Raw genomic sequence first — 17,817 nt, 5'->3', positions numbered from 1 at the left:
GAATTGGTAGTGCTGGGTTGAAATGAGCCAACACCTCTTTTGATGTGATCAATTCTTTGCACTTCTGGAAAGCTCGTTTACATTCGTCATTCCACTTCCATGGTACCCCAGTTTGCAGTAGGGTGTTCAGTGGGTGTAATACTGTAGACAAATTTGGCAAGAACTTATGGTAGTAGTTCACCAGCCCAAGGAACGACCTCAGTTGTGACACATTTTCCAGTGCTGGAGCCTTGACTACAGCCTCAATCTTTTCAGGGGACTTATGTAACCCCTCTTCATCAAAAACGTGGCCACAATACGAGATCTGCTTCTGGAAAAACTCGCATTTGTGGCGATTAGCTCGTAGCCCATATTCCTTCAATCTAGTGAGCACCTGTTCCAGGTTGGCGAGGTGATCACTGTCATTTTCGCCCGTGACCAGGATGTCGTCCAAATAACACTGGGTCCCTGGAATCCCTTGCAGGACTTGATCCATTGCCCTTTGCCAAATAGCCAGAGCTGATGCTACCCCGAACACCAGCCAGTTGTATTAGTAGAGACCTTTGTGAGTGTTGATCGTGAGGTATTGTTTCGAGGCTTCTTCTACCTCCATTTGCAGGTACGCCTGGGCCAGATCAATCTTAGTGAAGCATTTTCTTCCAGATAGCGAGGCGAAAATATCTTCAATTCGCGTAAGCGGATATTGTACCATGTGAAGGACTGGGTTCACTGTCACCTTAAAGTCCCCACAGATGCGAACCTTCTTTGGTTCCCCAGGCATATTACTCAATGACCTCTTCATTACAGGAACGATGGGTGTAGCCCACTCACTCCAGTCCACTTTGGACAGTACTCCTGAATGTTCCAAACCTTCCAGCTCTGCTTCGACGGCTGGGCGGATCGCATAAGGCACCGGTCTGGCCTTAAAAAACTTTGGGCTTGCATTGTCCTCTATTTTGATCATTGCTGTTATGCCTTTTAGTGTTCCAAGTCCCTCCTGGAACACTTCTTGTGCACCAGTTAGCATTTTTGACAGTCGTCCAGGTGTGACGTCGTCATCCTTTTTGGCCTCTACCGTCAGTGCCTGTATGGAATGCCAATCTAACTGTATCTTCCGGATCCATTCACGTCCTAGTAGTGGTGGTCCTCCATCTGGCAATACATATAGGTCCATTTTTGGTGTTTCCTTACCGTTGTGTATCACGTTCACCCTTATTTTTCCTTTGAGGTAGACTTTTTGCCCCGTGTACTTCTTCAAGACAATCTCTGTATCTCTCAAGGGTATATGTGAGAATAGCCGCTTGTAGTCCCTTCGGTTTATGACTGTTAGGGCTGATCCTGTGTCCAATTCCATTTTCACTTGGACTCCGTCTATCTTGAGCGTGACCCAGATAGTTTGGTGATCCTCCATTTTGATTACATTATGTAGTTTCAGACAACCCAGCTCCTTGCTTCCGGAGTCTGTATCACTTTTCTGTTCATCTGAACTACTCTCCGTCACCTTATGTACCTTTTTGTACTTCTCCTGTGGAGATTTCTGGCTGCTGGTTTTCTTTCCCGACCTGCAGACTCTTGCTATGTGTCCTGCTTTTCCACACTGTCTGCACACTTGGTCTTTGAACCAACAATCCTTCTGGTCGTGTGTTGTTCTGCCGCAGCGATAACACTTCACTGCTCCATATGACATTTTATTGGTGCCATATTCTTGCGGTCTCTGTTGTATCTCTGCAGCGCCCCATGCGGCTGCTTCGTGTGATACTGCCATGCTGAAAGCCTTGTCTAGCGTAAGATCCTTTTCTGATAGAAGCCGTTTCTGGGTTCCTTCACTTTGAAGCCCACACACAAACTTGTCCCTTAACGTATCTGCTAGTCCCATTCCAAACTGGCAGTGTTTCGATAGCTTGCGCAGTTCCGTTAAATACTCAGCATTACTTTCGTCTTTATGCTGGTTCCTTTTGTGGAACTTAAATCTTTCTGCTATCAGCAGCGGTGTGGGGTTTAAGTGGTCCTGTAGGATTTCCACTATGCTTTCAAAATCCTTATCCACTGGCTTCTCTGGGGTTACTAGGTTTCGCAGTAAGCCATACGTTTTTGCACCCATGGAATTCAACAAAACCAGTGCTTTCCTGGCATCTAGCACTTCATTCGCCTTGCAGTACACCTCAATGCGTTCTACATATGTCGCCCAATCTTCGACTTCATTGTCGAACGCTGTGACACTGCCACTCTTCGGCATCCCTGGGTGTGGTTAGACTGGCTAAAATGGCATCTCCCGCGCTCTCCCTTCTTCTCCGTTGGCTCAAAATGGTGTCTCCCGCGCTTTCCTTTCTTCCCGCGCTCGCCCTTCTTCTCCGCTGCGGCTTCAAAAATGGCATCTCCCGCGCTCTCCCTTCTTCTCCGTGGCTCAAATGGCATCTCCCGTGCTTCCTTTCTTTCCCCGCGGATGCTGCTCAGCCTTTGAGCCCTGGCTACGCTCTGCGCATTTTCCTGCGTGCCTCTCTCATTGCCGCCGCTCGGTCCTGAACCCCGGCTGTGCTTTACCCTCTCTCTCTTTTTGTTTTCCGTCGACGCCGCTCAGTCTTCAACCCCTGGCTGCGCCCTGTGCGCTTTACCCTCTCTCTTACCCCATCGACGCTGCTTGGCCTTTCCTGTGCCGTCGGTCGGCTCCAGCCGCCGCTGTCCGGGAAGGGACTGTGCTGTACCTGTTGCCAGCCTGTTGCTGGATCGTCGTGGCTGGAGAACCAAGCCCAGCTCTCAACAGCCTCCCCTGTGATGTTCACTCTCTGCCGGATGACTGGGCGGTTGCTCGTGGTCAACGCCCGTACTTCTGGCCTCGACTTTCTTCCACTGTCCTCCAGGAGCGAATCCCTGGGAGGAAATGCAGAGTTGCAGGTAGATTCGAATTGACCTCGTCGCCACTGTTAAATCCGTGAATCTTAAAGTATGGTGTTCTTCAATAAATAGACGGAAACTGCAGATTAACAATCAACAGGTGTTTACTGGATGAGGGTAGTCTAATGACTAACAGTACAGATGCCTGCTCAAGGCTTATATACAGGTGTGGTCACTGCCGGTACTACAGTATACAGGAGCTGTAAAAGTAGTTCTCTCTTAAAGGTACATACACTACAGACACGATGGCCTCTTTCTGTGCTGTATGACTCTATGAGAAATGGGGACTGGTCAGGGAGCGTCTTTAAATAAAGGAGCAATGGAGACCGGTCAGGGAGCATCTGCAAATGAAGGAGAAATGGTGACTGGTCAGGGAGCATCTGTAAATGGAGGAGAAATGGTGACTGGTCAGGGAGCGTCTGCAAATGAAAGAGAAATGGTGACTAGTCAGGGAGCGTCTGTAAATGAAGGGGAAAGGGAGATTGGTCAGGGAGCATCTGTAAATGAAGGAGAAATGGAGACTGGTCAGGGCGCATCTGTAAATGAAGGGGGAAGGGAGATTGGTCAGGGAGCGTCTGTAAATGGAAGAGAAATTGTGACAGGTCAAGGAGTGCCCCTCACCAAAATAGTGAGATATTACAGAAGAAAAGCTTATAAGGAAGGACAGAGTATTGGAAAGAAGGTTAGAGCCAGAGTCAGCACCTTCTGGGAAGGAGAACCAGTGAATGTAGAACTGAACCCAGCCAGAGTCAGCACCTTCAGGGGAGGAGAGGGAGGGGAACCAGTGAGTGTAGAACTGAACTCAGCCAGAGTCAGCACCTTCAGGGGAGGAGAGAGAGGGGAACCAGTGAGTGTAGAACTGAACCCAGCCAGAGTCAGCACCTTCAGGGGAGGAGAGGGAGGGGAACCAGTGAGTGTAGAACTGAACCCAGCCAGAGTCAGCACCTTCAGGAGAGGGAGAAAAGTCGACCAAAAGGAAAAATGATGGAGATGGTGCAATGGGTTTGAATTTCAGCACAGGGAGGAGGGAGAGTGTGTGGGACGGGGATTTACAGCTTTCGCGGAACAAGAGAGGAAAGAATGTTCCATAGAAACTGGAATTGTCTGCTCTGAATTTCTATCCTACTTACAGTGATGAATTTTGAAAACAAACAAGCAAAGGAACCAATGATAGTAGCTGACATACCAACAGCACCATGGCAAAAAGTTGGTATGGACATTTTTCATTTGAATGGTAAAGACTATCTAATAGTGATTGACTACTATTCTAACTATCCTGAGATGGCGCTGCTCTCAAGCACCACAGCAAGCAGTGTCATAATGACATGTTACTGATCATTACACTGTCTGTGGGAAAAGATTTCAAACATCAGTGTGACCGGAAAAGCACCGAGACACACACACCCGAGTGAGAGTGTTCCAGTGCACTGACTGTGGAAAGAGCTTTAACCAGTTACACAACCTGAAAAACATCGCACCAGTCACAGCGGGGTGAAACCGTACACGTGTTCTGTGTGTGGACGAGGCTTCAACTGATTGTCCAACCTGGAGGGACACAAGGACACCCGCACCATGGAGAAACCGTGGAACTGTGGGAAGGGATTCAATTACCCACCCCAGCTGAAAACTCATCGACGCACTCGCACTGGGGAGATCCCGTTTACCTGCTCCGTGTGTGGGAAGTGATTCATTGATTCATCCAACCTGCTGAGACACCAGCGAGTTCACAAGTGACTGCAGGGGTTGGATTCTGCTGTTCTTGCTGCTGTTAATCACATCCAGGACTGAACCTTGTTCATTCTGACAGTTGGGGTTTGTTTCAGCTGATGTTAGTAACCCCTATAACTGGGCTGGAGTTTAAACTGTATCAATGTCAAATAAATAAGCTTTGTTTCACACACACGCAGTGTGTCGGGTCCTTGATATCTTGACAATAAGATGAGCTGATTGAGGACTTGTTACAAACTGAGTGGAATCCATCTGAGAACTGAGATCCCACAACTTTTTAAAAGATGGATCTACAAGATGTCCAAGTCTGACAGGACAGAAAATTCTATTATATCACAGGGTCCACTTCAACCATCCAGGGCAGTGAGCCCCTGTAATATTGGATTTTAACCTATGGGAAATACTCTGATAATCTGTTATTGTTACGGGGCAAAGCAGCCTTGTTACTTTAACATCAGTTTAATCAGACTCAATGGACAAGCCGATCTCCAAAGGGAAACGTCTCCTTAAAGCTGACGGTGTCGGCAGTTCTGCAGCTCATTTCTCAGTGTGAGCGTGTCAGAATGAAAAGCTTTAACAACAGCCAATGTTTCACAAAGGGAGACCTCACCAGACCAAAGGCCATTGGTGGAGTTTAATGGGCTGTTTGTGTCACTGGGCTACAGGAGGCCATTTTTAACTGAAGGAAAACTGGTCACAGCAAACAGAGAGTTTAACAGACTGTCCCTGGTCCACTCGAACCCCCACCTTCTCTCTCTCTCACTATTTATGGGCACTGCTCTGACACAATCTCCCTCCCTCTATAACCTCACTGTGCTGGAATCCACACCAGTCTCCCCATCTGCTCCTTGTTCTCTCCCTGGATCCGAAAACTACTGAACTCACTCTTCCCCTCCTGAAGTCTACAGGCTCTAAAACTGAAGCTTGGTGTCCCTCAGTCCCGACTCTTTGATTTACCTCCCCTTCTCTCCTCCTCTTTCGCCCTTGGTTGTGTTCCACACTCTGGGCCTTGGGCCTTCCCCGGGGATTCTCAGTATGAACAGGTGGGATGTGTTTGGAGACAGGGTGCCCCGGCTCTCCACCTTTAAAGGGACAAGGAGACGACCAGCTGGGCTGAATGGCCCTGCTTTATGACATCACTGCAGTGCCTAGCAACCAACCTCCCTGGGCCCTGCTCATTATGGGCTGGGTTTAGCTCAGTGCTGTTACAGGAAGGGAAACAGGAGCAGGATTCGCCCCGTGTGGAGCCCAGGATTAATGGGGAGAGGTACAGGATCAATTTATACCTTATTGAGTGAGAAATGTCATTGTCCGGACACTCCCTGTCCCTCGGTATCTGTGTTGGGGAGCGGCTGATGGGTTTACTCTGTATCTAACCCGTGCTGTACCCGACTGGAGAGTGTTTGATGCTGACACTAGGGGCTCAGCTCCACGAGCACAACATTTAACCCAAAGATGATCTGATAAACCCATCAGCTTCTCCCCTGGACACAGGTCCTGAGGTACAGGGAGTGTCTCTGATATTTTGGTCGGTGTCGTTGATCAAGTTTAAACACCTTGCTCACATCTCCTCTCACCCTGCTTTGTTCTAAAGAGAAGTGCCCCAGTTTCTCTCGTGTCTCCTCCTGGGAAAGAGAAGTTCGCCTCAGTTAGAAACTCAAACAGGTGCTTCACTGCAGACAGGTCATCCTCTTCGTTCAGAGGATCGGAAGTGCCGGTTTCCCGCGCATGCGCAGTGCATGCAGAAAACCGGCACTTCCATTCAGCCTACGGGTGAGTCCCCCATGCGTACTCACCCATGGAGAGCCGAATTTCTGGGCCAGTGTGTATTATGGGAAAGAGAAGTTTAGTCTGAGTTAGAAACTCAAACAGGTGTTTCACTGCAGACAGGTCACCATGGCAACACTGATAAGACATTCAATTCTATTTTCCCTCTACGGATGTTGCCTGGCCTGCTGAGTTTTTCCAGCATTTTCTGTTGTTATCACTGAATCGACTGGTTGGAATCTGTAATCAGATCGGGAGATAGAACAGAGTTTGTTTGTTATTAACCACAATATAAGCTTAGAATCAGAGAATGGTTACAGCACAGAAGGAGGCCATTCGGCCCATTGAGCCCGTGCTGGCTCTCTGCAAGAGCACTTCAGCTAGTCCCACTGCACCGCCCTTTCCCCGTAGCCCTGCAAATGTTTTTCTTTCAGCTACTCATCCAATTCCCTTTTGAAAGCCGTGATTGAATTTGCCTCCACCACCCTTTCAGGCAGTGCATTCCAGATCCTAACCACTCGCTGCGTAAAAAAGTTTTCCTCATGTCGCCTTTGGTTCTTCTGTCAATCACCTTAAATCTGTGTCCTCTGGTTATCGACCCTTCTGCCAATGGGAACAGTTTCTCTCTCTCTACTCTGTCTAGACCCCTCATGATTTTGAACACTTCTATCTGATCTCCTCCCAACCTTCTCTGCTCTAAGTGAACCACCTCACCTTCTCCAGTCTATCCACGTAACTGAAGTCCCTCATTCCTGGAACCATTCTTGTAAATCTTTTCTGCACCCTCTCTAAGGCCTTCACATCCTTCCTAATGTGTGGGGCCCAGAATTGGACACAATACTCCAGTTGAGGCCGAACAAGTGTTTTAAAAAGATTCATCATAACTTCCTTGCTTTTGGACTCAGTGCCTTCCTTGCTTTTGTTGCCTCTTGTTGCTGGCTCCAGGCACTGGAGCAGTTCCTGTGTGTTCAGCTCTCAGCTGCAGTCAGCACCTGGGCCGGGCTCAGCACTTTACCCAGCACATCTATGTCCACGTTGTCATACTTGACACGGAGGAGCTGCACAGGCTTCTCATCCACCTCGGTCAGGGCGAGAGCTCCCGACCACTTGTACAAGTCTACGGGCATGTTGCGGCCGCACTGTGGACAGCCCGGGTTTAGGCTGAGCGAGCTGGAGCCGTGTGAGCTACACTGGAGAAGGTTGAGATTCCAGAAATGGTGGTGAACCAAGGGACTAATGAGAGTGAGGAACTTAAAGTAATTCATATCAGTCGAGAAAAAGTACTTGGGAAACTAATGGGACTAAAAGCCGACAAATCCCCTCGACCTGATGACCTACATCCTAGGGTTCTAAAAGAGGTGGCTGTGGAGATAGTGGATGCATTGGTTGTGATCTTGCAAAATTCCCTAGATAATTGTTAGATCAAGGTAATTTCAGTGGACCACACTGATCTGAGGTCAACACACTAAAATCAAAGTTTGCGAGTCCAGTGGTAAGTTTTAAATAGTCAATTTATTGCAGCACTGACTTACATGTTTTGACTTTCCTTTGTTGTACTAAGAAGCATGTTCAAAATGGCTGGTTTTTATACAGCAGCAGATCACAGCAAATGTACCCACTCCCTTTATTACCATTGGCTCAGCAGCATGCATGCAGAGCCATGGTTGGTTCAACTACATCGGCCGATCTGACATTATCACACTGATTGGATCTCTTATACATCACTCATTCCTTTGTTCTAAAGTTAAGCTGAATCAGCTGATGTGATGTTACCATGCTGTGATTGGATCTGATACATCAGCCGATGTGACGTTACCACGCTGTGATTGGATCTGATACATCACACCATGTCTTTGTTCCACAGTCTTACACGGGGTCCTTTTTTCTGTGGCTGTTTAAGCACAATCAGCACTTTCAGTCAATAGTTTAATCATATTAAAATCTGTTAGGGAATCACTCCCCCCTTTGATTGTTTCAAAAATTGAATCATAAAAATTAAGAGTCAGATAAAAAATATAATCAATCATTGCTGTGTTTTGCCACTGTCCGGATCAGTGGCTTTTGCACAAATTTACATCAACCAGGATTTTACGTGGCCACAGTAAAAGCACGGTTTTAATAAGTTAATTGATTTCATAATCTTAAATTAATTAGTGCATCTTAAAAGGGGGAGGAGCTCCCCTCAGAAAAATACATTCAGGTAAAAATTAAAAAGTAAAAAAGGTAGAAAAATTATAAAAAGTAGAAAAGGTACAAAATGATCTAGCAGCTAAATATAACATGCCCCTTTAAGATGTAAAAATGGTCTGCGGCGACCTGCAAGGCATCTTGCCCGCGGGGCAGCAGCCGCCTGGTGGCAAGCACATTTAATCAACAGAAACACACAATTTGATCCCCATCCTATTGTACAAGGCCTCCCTCTTATCTTTCTGAGGAATGTTTTGTCAAGTTTCTTCAAGGGCATTTTATGGCTTCATGGCTCCTTGTTATCTAGCAGGTGCCATCCTCCTGGTTTCCTTGCATTTTACCATTTCCTTATCTTTTGATGCTTGATATTCGACCTTGCTGGCATTTATGCTATCTTTTTCCGCTTGCCTGTTGTCAGTCCCTGGTCTAAGAATTAAAACCCATCTTTGAATCTAACAGCTATTTCTTACAATTCCCTTCTTTGAGAAGGAAATATCCTTATTGACTTCGCACAATCGGCTCTTGACTAATCTAGCTAGCTCTTATTGCTCTCTCAACTTGGGCGTTAGTTAGTAGGGAGTCTTGAAGATTTCTCCCTTCCTTACAGTCCATTCCTTTGAGGGGGAGGAGCAACCTCTGACCCCTTACTCAAATTCAATTCACTGTTCCAGTGTTCCAATTCTGCCCCGCCTGGGGTATCCTCTGTTTCTTCTATCTTTCCTGATGTTACCCCGCCTGGGGTCTCCTCTACATTACTTCGGATCTTCTCTTTCGGTGTGCTCAATTAATTTGTTAGTGCTTGTCAGTCATGGGCATGAGTACCCAATTGGTTTATGTATCAATGTCTTACTACACATGTTACATATATCAAATACACTATCATTACAAGTTGGATAGCTACCAGAGCATGTGAAATAATACGAACCTAAGGGTGTGCTGATGTATTAAGCCCAATATCCCACCAATGTGAGTTGTCCCCTATGCTGTCAATTTCAATACCTATTCTCGAGTTGTCTTGCTCCAAAACATTAAAATGCTTTAGGGAGGAGTTCAGTCGCATCATGAGCTCACTGAAACCCTCAAACAACAGGGGAATGTCCTATCCGAGTATCCAAATTGTGCCACATAATTGTGTAGCTCATACTTAAAAACGTGTTGGTTGATGGGACAGGTCCTGTTAGACCCGTAAAGCATGGTAATTGCAGTAGTAGTGACACAGGAGGCACCACCAAAATCACCTCATACTGGATTCGTACTGGTTTTTCCCACGCTCTGTTACCTACAAAACACAATTATTACAGTCACAGTTAAATTCAGTCTTACAATCATATCAAATACATTACAGTTTCACATCTAATCAACAAATCATGGATTTAAAAGATTCTCCAGATCTCTTTTACTCGTATCCATCTTGTGGATAATTCTATACTAAACATGATTTCTCCTTGGCCCTCAATTGCCCCAATCCAGATTCCATGTAACTCTCCACTTCAACTTCAATTTCAATCCCTCTAACAGGTACCAGTGTGTTTAACTCTATTCTGATTGTTTCATTAATTAGATAGTTTCTCGATGGAGTATGTGTCAATGCTTTAAAGGTTGTCTCGCTCTCCTGAGCCACATTAACCATTTCATGTCTTGCTGTTGTCAAGTAACTGAGCATGTCTGAGACCCGTTCTTCAGTGTAAATTCACCATACATTCCTGGATGGTAATTACTTCATACGTAACAAATCACATTTGCACACTCACACCGGTATCTCAATATCATGGCACACATGCCATCCGATACAAGCCTTTCTCGGGCTTTCAGGTATCTTATCGAAAGATTGTAGTCGTCTAATGGCTGAATACTTCTTCAAGGTCTTACTTGCTGCTATTTAAGCTTTGACCTGAGCTATTGGCCCTCTGCCTGTAATCTGGCCACTTCAGCCTGCTTGATTTCAAGCTGATTTTTAGCAGTAACTAGCTCTACATTAATCTCTTCCATTTCTTTCTCCTGAAGTGCTCTTTCCTGTAGTTGTGCTTTCACTAATGCGGTTTTCTCAGCTATTAGGCTCTCTAAAAGCATAATCTGTTGCTTAAAGTTATTCTCAAGATTCAACTTTTCTTTTTCCACGGTCTCTAACCTTTTGACCCAGTGTCACCAAATCTCCATATCTGTTTGTGTTTTTTACGGTGCCCACCTCCATTCCATGTCACGCCTTGTTTTAACACTTGAGTTAGGAGGTGTTGGTATAATTATTGAGTTTTCTTAGAACACCACGTAGGTAAAGCCGTATCGGTTAAATCTAGCACTACCAGTACAAGTTCATGTTGCACATTATCATACAGTTAGTTTACAAGATAACTTCCATTTATCAAATCATAATTTTCCTTCTATCACTGTGGGGAAATATTAACTTAAAATTAAGAAACTTAAATTTAATAATGTCCCATACCTTTAAATTTCATACTAAAGTTGTTGCTTGGTGAACTTAAACAGCTGTCAGTGGAAAGGGTTAGCTCCTTTGCAGGTTTTTAAGAAGGTGGAGCAAAACATTATCAGGCGTAATTGCGTCACTTCACGTAAATTAAAAAAACTTCCCTGATCGAAAAAGACAGTTGTGTTTTCACACTTTAACTGAACACGAACAGAACAGATAAAACAAAACAAAATAGCACATTCTTGCATAAAACAGTAAATTACGTCATATTTCTTATTGTCCTTTCTTCAGATGTCTTTCCAAAATACTGTAAAAACATAACTGGAGAAAAATTAGTTTTTCACATTTAAACAAATCAAATCAAACTGCTTTAGAAGATTTCACCATAGCAACCGTAACTCCAAGGTTAAATCTTAGACTGAAACTTAATGTAACATTGTACAGTTTGCACAGTTTGCACTGCAAGTACAAAAATCTATCGCAATCTTTTGTTAAACAAACTTTTTGTTGCTCTTCTCAGTTTTTACACACCAGCTTAACTTAAATTATTTCAAAGTTTTTTTTTTCAATTCTTGGGGCACAATCTTATTCGCACATTCTTAAAACTTCCAAAATCCAAGACAAGACAAAAGATTTAAATGCTTTTAACACAGAGAAGTGGGTGGAGCTAAAACACACATAACAGAATCTTTCTTTTAAAGAACATCTAATCAGACAAAAGAAATACTGTAACTTCTTAAACATTCAGTCATTTTTCAAGGTTCCTTTCACTCAGCAAATCTTGTGTTTTATTTGTCTCAGCACAGATGTTAATAACTTCCATGTCAGTAAAACTTTTAAGTTTCTCTTTTTTTTCCCTCTTTTTCCATCGGCGTCTCAGCATTTCCTGGCTTTCCAAATCCCTGTTTCTTTCCTTCCTTTGCTGAGTTTTCAGATTGGTTAACCTGCAAATTAGATCTTTTTCCTTCTTTATCTCTCCTGTGTTCAGCCCCGAGTGTTCCAACCAGTTAGTTTTAAATCGCCCGTCGTTCTCTAACACTTCCTCCGTCCCTTTCTGTTGACAGGCTATGATCTTTCCCCAATCTGTTTTTGCAGAGCTCATCACTTGTAACCACTGTTGGATCGCATCCCATCCGGCATCTAATTCTTGCTCATCATTTCCCAGGCCAGTCTTTACTTTGCTGTGTAACTTATTTCCCTCTCTCCTGGGTATCATTACAATCAGAATTTGGACTCCGTCCCACGGGTGGAGTTGGTACTTCGCCCTTTCTTCCCCATCTTCTTTCTTCTCATACTCCTTCTCTACTCTTTTCCTTTTCTGTCTCAATGGGGCCAAATGGGGTCCTGTTTTCTCTTCTTCACTTTCACTGACATTACTAGAGGATCCCGAGTCGGTCTCTTGACCTGCTTCTTGTCTTTGTCTCCCACGACCTTCCTCCTTTATTTCATTTAGATCTGGGTAACCCTTCCAGGTCCCGACACATTTTCCCTTTTCTTCAACTACCGGGACTATCGGTTGTTTATCCAATTGTTTTTTAGTCCTTAACTTCATCTTTAAGTTTTTTAACTTCCACTTCTGACTTTTCAAGCTCATTTGTTTTCTTTTTCAATTGTTCATAAATCGCATCTTTTTGCTGTTTTGCATTGGTCAAGTCGTGATCGTGTTGGGATTGTGTCTTAATCTAATTTCACTGTTGGATCTGACTCATAAGTGCCAAGGACCATCTGATCCGTCTTTTATCTTTCATACGGGTCGTTTTTCCCCAGACCCTCTTTATGTCATCCAAAGACCACTGTTCAGAGGAGGTACTGTACTTTTGTTCGATTTCGAACCAGGTTTTAGGTAAGTCAAACTATAATTCTATATAGTCTTTCAACTCCCACAGAATTTCGTCTTCTGAAATCTCAGGTGGGGCACGCCCCCCTTTAATAGTTGTAGGTTTATCGAGTGGTGCCATAATATCGATTTCTTTACTTGGGGGTCTCAAGTCATAGGCTTTTCAGCCGAGTCAGTAAGTTAGAGCTCTATATGGGACCTCGAGCCATCTTACCACCCAGAGTGTCCACTACCCAGGAGGTTTGCAGAGTCGTGTGGAGGGGAGATGACTAGAGAACCAACCGAGGACTTTAATAACGAGGAGTCCTTACCTCCAATATAGGTCTGGTTTCTCAGATTCAGTCTCTTCCTTCAGCGACCCTGCTCGCAGCACCAAATTGTTAGATCAAGGTAATTTCAGTGGACCACACTGATCTGAGGTCAACACACTAAAATCAAAGGTTGCGAGACCAGTGGTAAGTTTTAAATAGTCGATTTATTGCAGCACTGACTTACATGTTTGACTTTCCTTTGTTGTACTAACAAGCATGTTCAAAATGGCTGGTTTTTATACAGCAGCAGATCACAGCAAATGTACCTGCCCCCTTTATTACCATTGGCTCAGCAGCATGCATGCAGAGCCATGGTTGGTTCAACTACATCGGCCGATCTGACATTATCACACTGATTGGATCTCTTATACATCACTCATTCCTTTTTTCTAAAGTTAAGCTGAATCAGCCGATGTGATGTTACCATGCTGTGATTGGATCTGATACATCACATCATGTTTATGTTCTACAGTCTTACACGGGGTCCTTTTTTCTGTGGCTGTTTAAGCACAATCAGCACTTTCAGTCATTAGTTTAATCATATTAAAATCTATGTTATTAAAATATATAATACTAGCTGAAGTGCCCGGCGGTGCCGAGGGTCTTTTGAGGGCATGTTGCTGTTGGAAGAGAGAGAGAGAGAGAGCGACTGGGGGGAAGAGAGAGGGCGACTGGGGGGAAGAGAGAGAGCAACTGGGGGGAAGAGAGAGAGCAACTGGGGGGAAGAGAGAGAGCGACTGGGGGAAGAGAGAGAGCGACGGGGGGGAAGAGAGAGCGACGGGGGGAAGAGAGAGAGCGACGGGGGGGAAGAGAGAGCAATGGGGGGGAAGAGAGAGAGCGACGGGGGGAGAAGAGAGATTGCGATGGGGATAAGAGAGAGAGCGCGACCGGGGGGGAAGAGAGAGAGCGACAGGGGGGAAGAGAGAGAGAGACGGGGGGAAGAGAGAGAGTGACGGGGGAAGAGAGAGAGCGAAGGGGGGAAGAGAGAGAGCGACGGGGGGAAGAGAGAGGGCAACGGGGGGGAAGAGGGAGAGCGACGGGGGTAAGAGAGAGAGCGATGGAGAGAGAGACAGAGAGCAAAGGAGGGAGAGAGAGAGCAAAGGAGGGAGAGAGGGAATAAGAGAGAGCGGGAGAGAGAGACAGACAGAGAGGGAAGGAGAGAAAGGGGAAAGGGGTGGGGGAGCAAGGGGTGGGTGGGGGAGAGGGTGGGGTGTGGGGGAGAAAGGGGTTGGTTGGGGAGGAAGGGGGGAAGGGGGGTGGGGGGAAAGGAGGGTGGGGGGAAGGGAAGGAAGGGGGGTTGTGGGGGAAGGGGGTAGGGAAGGGGAAGGGGGAGGGGGGAAGGGGTGGGGTGAAGGGGGTGTGGGGGAAGGAGGGGAGAAAGGGGTGGGTGGGTGGGTGGGGGTGGTGGGGGAGAAAGGGGTGGGTGGGGGACAAAAGGGTGGGTGGGGGAGAAAGTGGTGGGTGGGTGGGGGGTGAGGGAGAAAGGGGTGGGTGGGTGGGGGTGTGTGGGGGAGAAAGAGGTGGGTGTGTGGGGGGGGTGGGGGAGAAAGGGGTGGGTGGGTGGGGGGGAGAAAGGGGTGGGTGGGGCGGGGAGAAAGGGTGGATGGGTGGGTGGGGGAGAAAGGGGTGGGTGAGAAAGGGGTGCATGTGTGGGGGTGGGTGAGGGAGAAAGAGGTGGGTGGGTTGGTGGGGGGGTGTGGGTGGGGAGAAAGGCATGGGTGGGGGGGGAGAAAGGGGTGGGTGGGTGGGGGGGTGGGGGAGAAAGGGGTGGGTGGGTGGGGGGGTGGGGGAGAAGGGGGTGGGGGAGAAAGGGGTGGGTGGGTGGGGGAGAAAGGGGTGGGTGGGTGGAGGGGGGTGGTGGGGGAGAAAGGGGTGGGTGGGTGGGAGGGTGTGGGGGGGAGAAAGGCGAGGGTGGGTGGGACGGGAAGAAAGGGGTGGGTGGGTGGGGGGGTGGAGGGGGGTGCAGGGGGGTGGTGGGGGTGGTGGGGGAGAAAGGGGTGGGTGGGTGGGGGTGGTGGGGAGAAAGGGGTGAGTGGGTGGGGGAGAAAGGGGTGGGTGGGTGGGGGGGTGGGGGAGTAAGGGTTGGGTGGGTGGGGGGGGTGGGGGAGAAAGGCGTGCGTGGGGGGGGAGAAAGGGGTGGGTGAGTGGGTGGGGGGGTGGGTGAGTGGGTGGGGGGGTGGGTGAGTGGGTGGGGGGGTGTGGGGGAGAAAGGGGTGGGTGTGTGGGGGGGTGGGGGAGAAAGGGGTGGGTGGGGTGGGGGGGTGGGGGGAGAAAGGGGTGGGTGTGTGGGGCAGTGGGGGAGAAAGGGGTGGGTGGGTGGGAGAAAGGGGTGGTTGGGGTGGGGAGAAAGGGTGGGTGGGTGGGGGGTGTGGGGGAGAAAGGGGTGCATGTGTGGGGGTGGGTGAAGAAGAAAGAGGTGGGTGGGTGGGGGGGTGTGGGGGGGAGAAAGGCGTGGGTGGGGGGGAGAAAGGGGTGGGTGGGTGGGAGGGGGAGAAAGGGGTGGGTGGGTGGAGGGGGGTGGTGGACAAGAAAGGGTTGGGTGGGGTGGTTGGGGGAGAAAGGGGTAGGTGGGGGGGGTGGGGGAGAAAGGGGTGGGTGGGTGGGGGTGGCTTGGGGAGAAAGGGGTGCGTGGGGGGGTGGGGGAGAAAGGGGTAGGTGAGTGGGTGGGGGGGTGGGGGAGAAAGGGGCGGGTGGGTGGGTGGGGGTGTTGGGGAGAAAAGTGTGGGTGGGTGTGTGGGTGGGGGAGAAAGGGGTGGGTGTGTGGGTGGGGGAGAAAGGGGTGGGTGGGTGGGGGGGGTGTGGGGGAGAAAGGGGTGGGTGTGTGAGGGGGGGTGGGGGAGAAAAGGGTGGGTGGGGGGGGAGATAGGGGTGGGCGGGGGGGAGAAAGGGGTGTGTGGGGCGGGGAGAAAGGGTGGGTGGGTCGGGGAGAAAGGTGTGGGTGGTTGTGGGGTGTGGGGGAGAAAGGGTTGGGTGGTGTGGGGGGGCAAGGGAGGGGGTGGGGGATGAAGGGAAGGGTGGGGGTGAAGGGAAGGGGTGGGGGGGAAAGGGAGGGGGTGAAAAGGGGGGAAGGGGAAGGGAAGGTGGGGGGGGCAAGGGTGATATACCTATCAATTCAGTTCATGAAAAGCGACGAGTTAAGTTAGTAACTATAGATTTTTATTGGCTAAATAACAGAGCCCACCCTCGTGGGTGATCGGATCCAACAAGGAGGAATACCAGCCAGTCGACCACCTTTATACCTGGGCAAGCAGGCGGAGCCATGGGCGGAGTCAGCTGTGGTCAGCCCAGGTATAACAGCGTGACAAGAGGTGACCTTGTGTAGTGATACATCAGTGTAAACAGTGATAACCATAGTGTAACGATATAAACAGTGATAACCATAGTGTAACGACAGTGAACGATAAAAGTGGTTTACCACATTCACCCCTTGTTTAAATTTGAGTCCGGCGGGGTGAAGTGTACTACCAGTTCGGGTATGTCAGTCTGTCCGGAGGCCTCGTAAGCCTTTCTGATCGGCGCAGCAGCGGCGGCGGTGTTGCAGTATCCGATGTTAATGCTGGTGTCTGCGTGGTCGGCGAAGGCTCGTGGGGTTCCGGCATGCCGTCTACCTGGGTGGATTTGGGGGGGGGGGTAACGGTGGTGTCTCAGGGGTGCCCAAGGGTGCGAGGTCTCGTAAGGAGACTGTGTCCTCCCGCCCGTCTGGTTATGCCACATAGGCGTACTGGGGGTTGGCGTGCAGGAGGTCCACCATCTCGACCAGGGGGTCCGTTTTATGGGCCCTCACGTGCTTTCGCAGCAAGATGGGCCCCGGGGAAGTCAGCCATGTTGGTAGCGAGGTTCCCGTAGTCGACTTCCTGGGGAAAACAAACATTCGTTCATAGGGGTTGGCGTTAATGGCAGTGCAAAGCAGTGACCGGATGGAATGCAGCGCTGCCGGGAGGACTTCCTGCCAGCGAGAGGTTGGGAGGCCCTTAGACTTTAAGGCTAAGAGAACGGCCTTCCAGACAGTCGCGTTCTCTCTTTCCACCTGGCCGTTCCCTCGGGGGTTGTAGCTGGTGGTCCTGCTTGCAGCAATACCTCTCACTAGTAGGAACTGGCGAAGTTCCTCGCTCATGAAGGATGAGCCCCGGTCGCTATGTATATAGTTCGGGAACCCGAACAAGGCGAAGAGGTCGTTCAGGCATTTGATGACCGTGGTACTGGTCATGTCTGGGCAGGGGAAGGCAAAGGGGAAACGGGAGTACTCATCAATAATGTTGAGGAAGTACACATTACGGTCAGAGGACGGGAGGGGCCCCTTAAAATCGATGCTCAAGCGCTCGAAGGGGCGGGTGGCCTTGATCAGGCTTGCTCTGTCCGGCCTAAAGAAATGTGGTTTGCATTCGGTACAGGTTTGGCAGTTCCTGGTCATGGTCCTGACCTCTTCGATGGAGTAGGGCAGGTTGCGGGCCTTAATGAAGTGGTAAAGTCTGGTGACCCCGGGGTGGCAGAGGTCGTTGTGGAGGGTCTGCAGTCTATCAATTTGCGCGTTGGCGCATGTACTTCATGATAGAGCATCTGGGGGTTCGTTCAGTTTACCAGGCTGGTACAAGGTATCATAATCGTAGGTGGAGAGCTCGATTCTCCACCTCAAGATCTTGTCGTTCTTGATTTTGCCCCTCAGCTTGTTATTAAACATAAAAGCGACCGAA

General features: G+C 48.6%; 1 protein-coding gene and 1 pseudogene across 1 annotated transcript in view; one reads left to right on the top strand and one right to left on the bottom strand.

Moving 5' to 3' along the window:
* LOC147119236 (uncharacterized) overlaps window positions 1-17,817 on the bottom strand; it is a 192,878-nt gene that overhangs the window by 104,540 nt on the left and 70,521 nt on the right. The window lies entirely within an intron of this gene.
* The window catches only part of LOC147119240 (uncharacterized), a 91,494-nt pseudogene that overhangs the window by 61,623 nt on the left and 12,054 nt on the right, over window positions 1-17,817 (top strand).

This window comes from Somniosus microcephalus, chromosome 4 (genome assembly GCF_052327205.1).
Source record: "Somniosus microcephalus isolate GS21.2 chromosome 4, FLI_Smic_1.0, whole genome shotgun sequence".
Classification (NCBI taxonomy): Eukaryota; Metazoa; Chordata; class Chondrichthyes; order Squaliformes; family Somniosidae; genus Somniosus; species Somniosus microcephalus.
The sequence above is the reverse complement of the archived record's forward strand: the minus strand, read 5'-3'. Positions and strand labels throughout refer to the sequence as shown.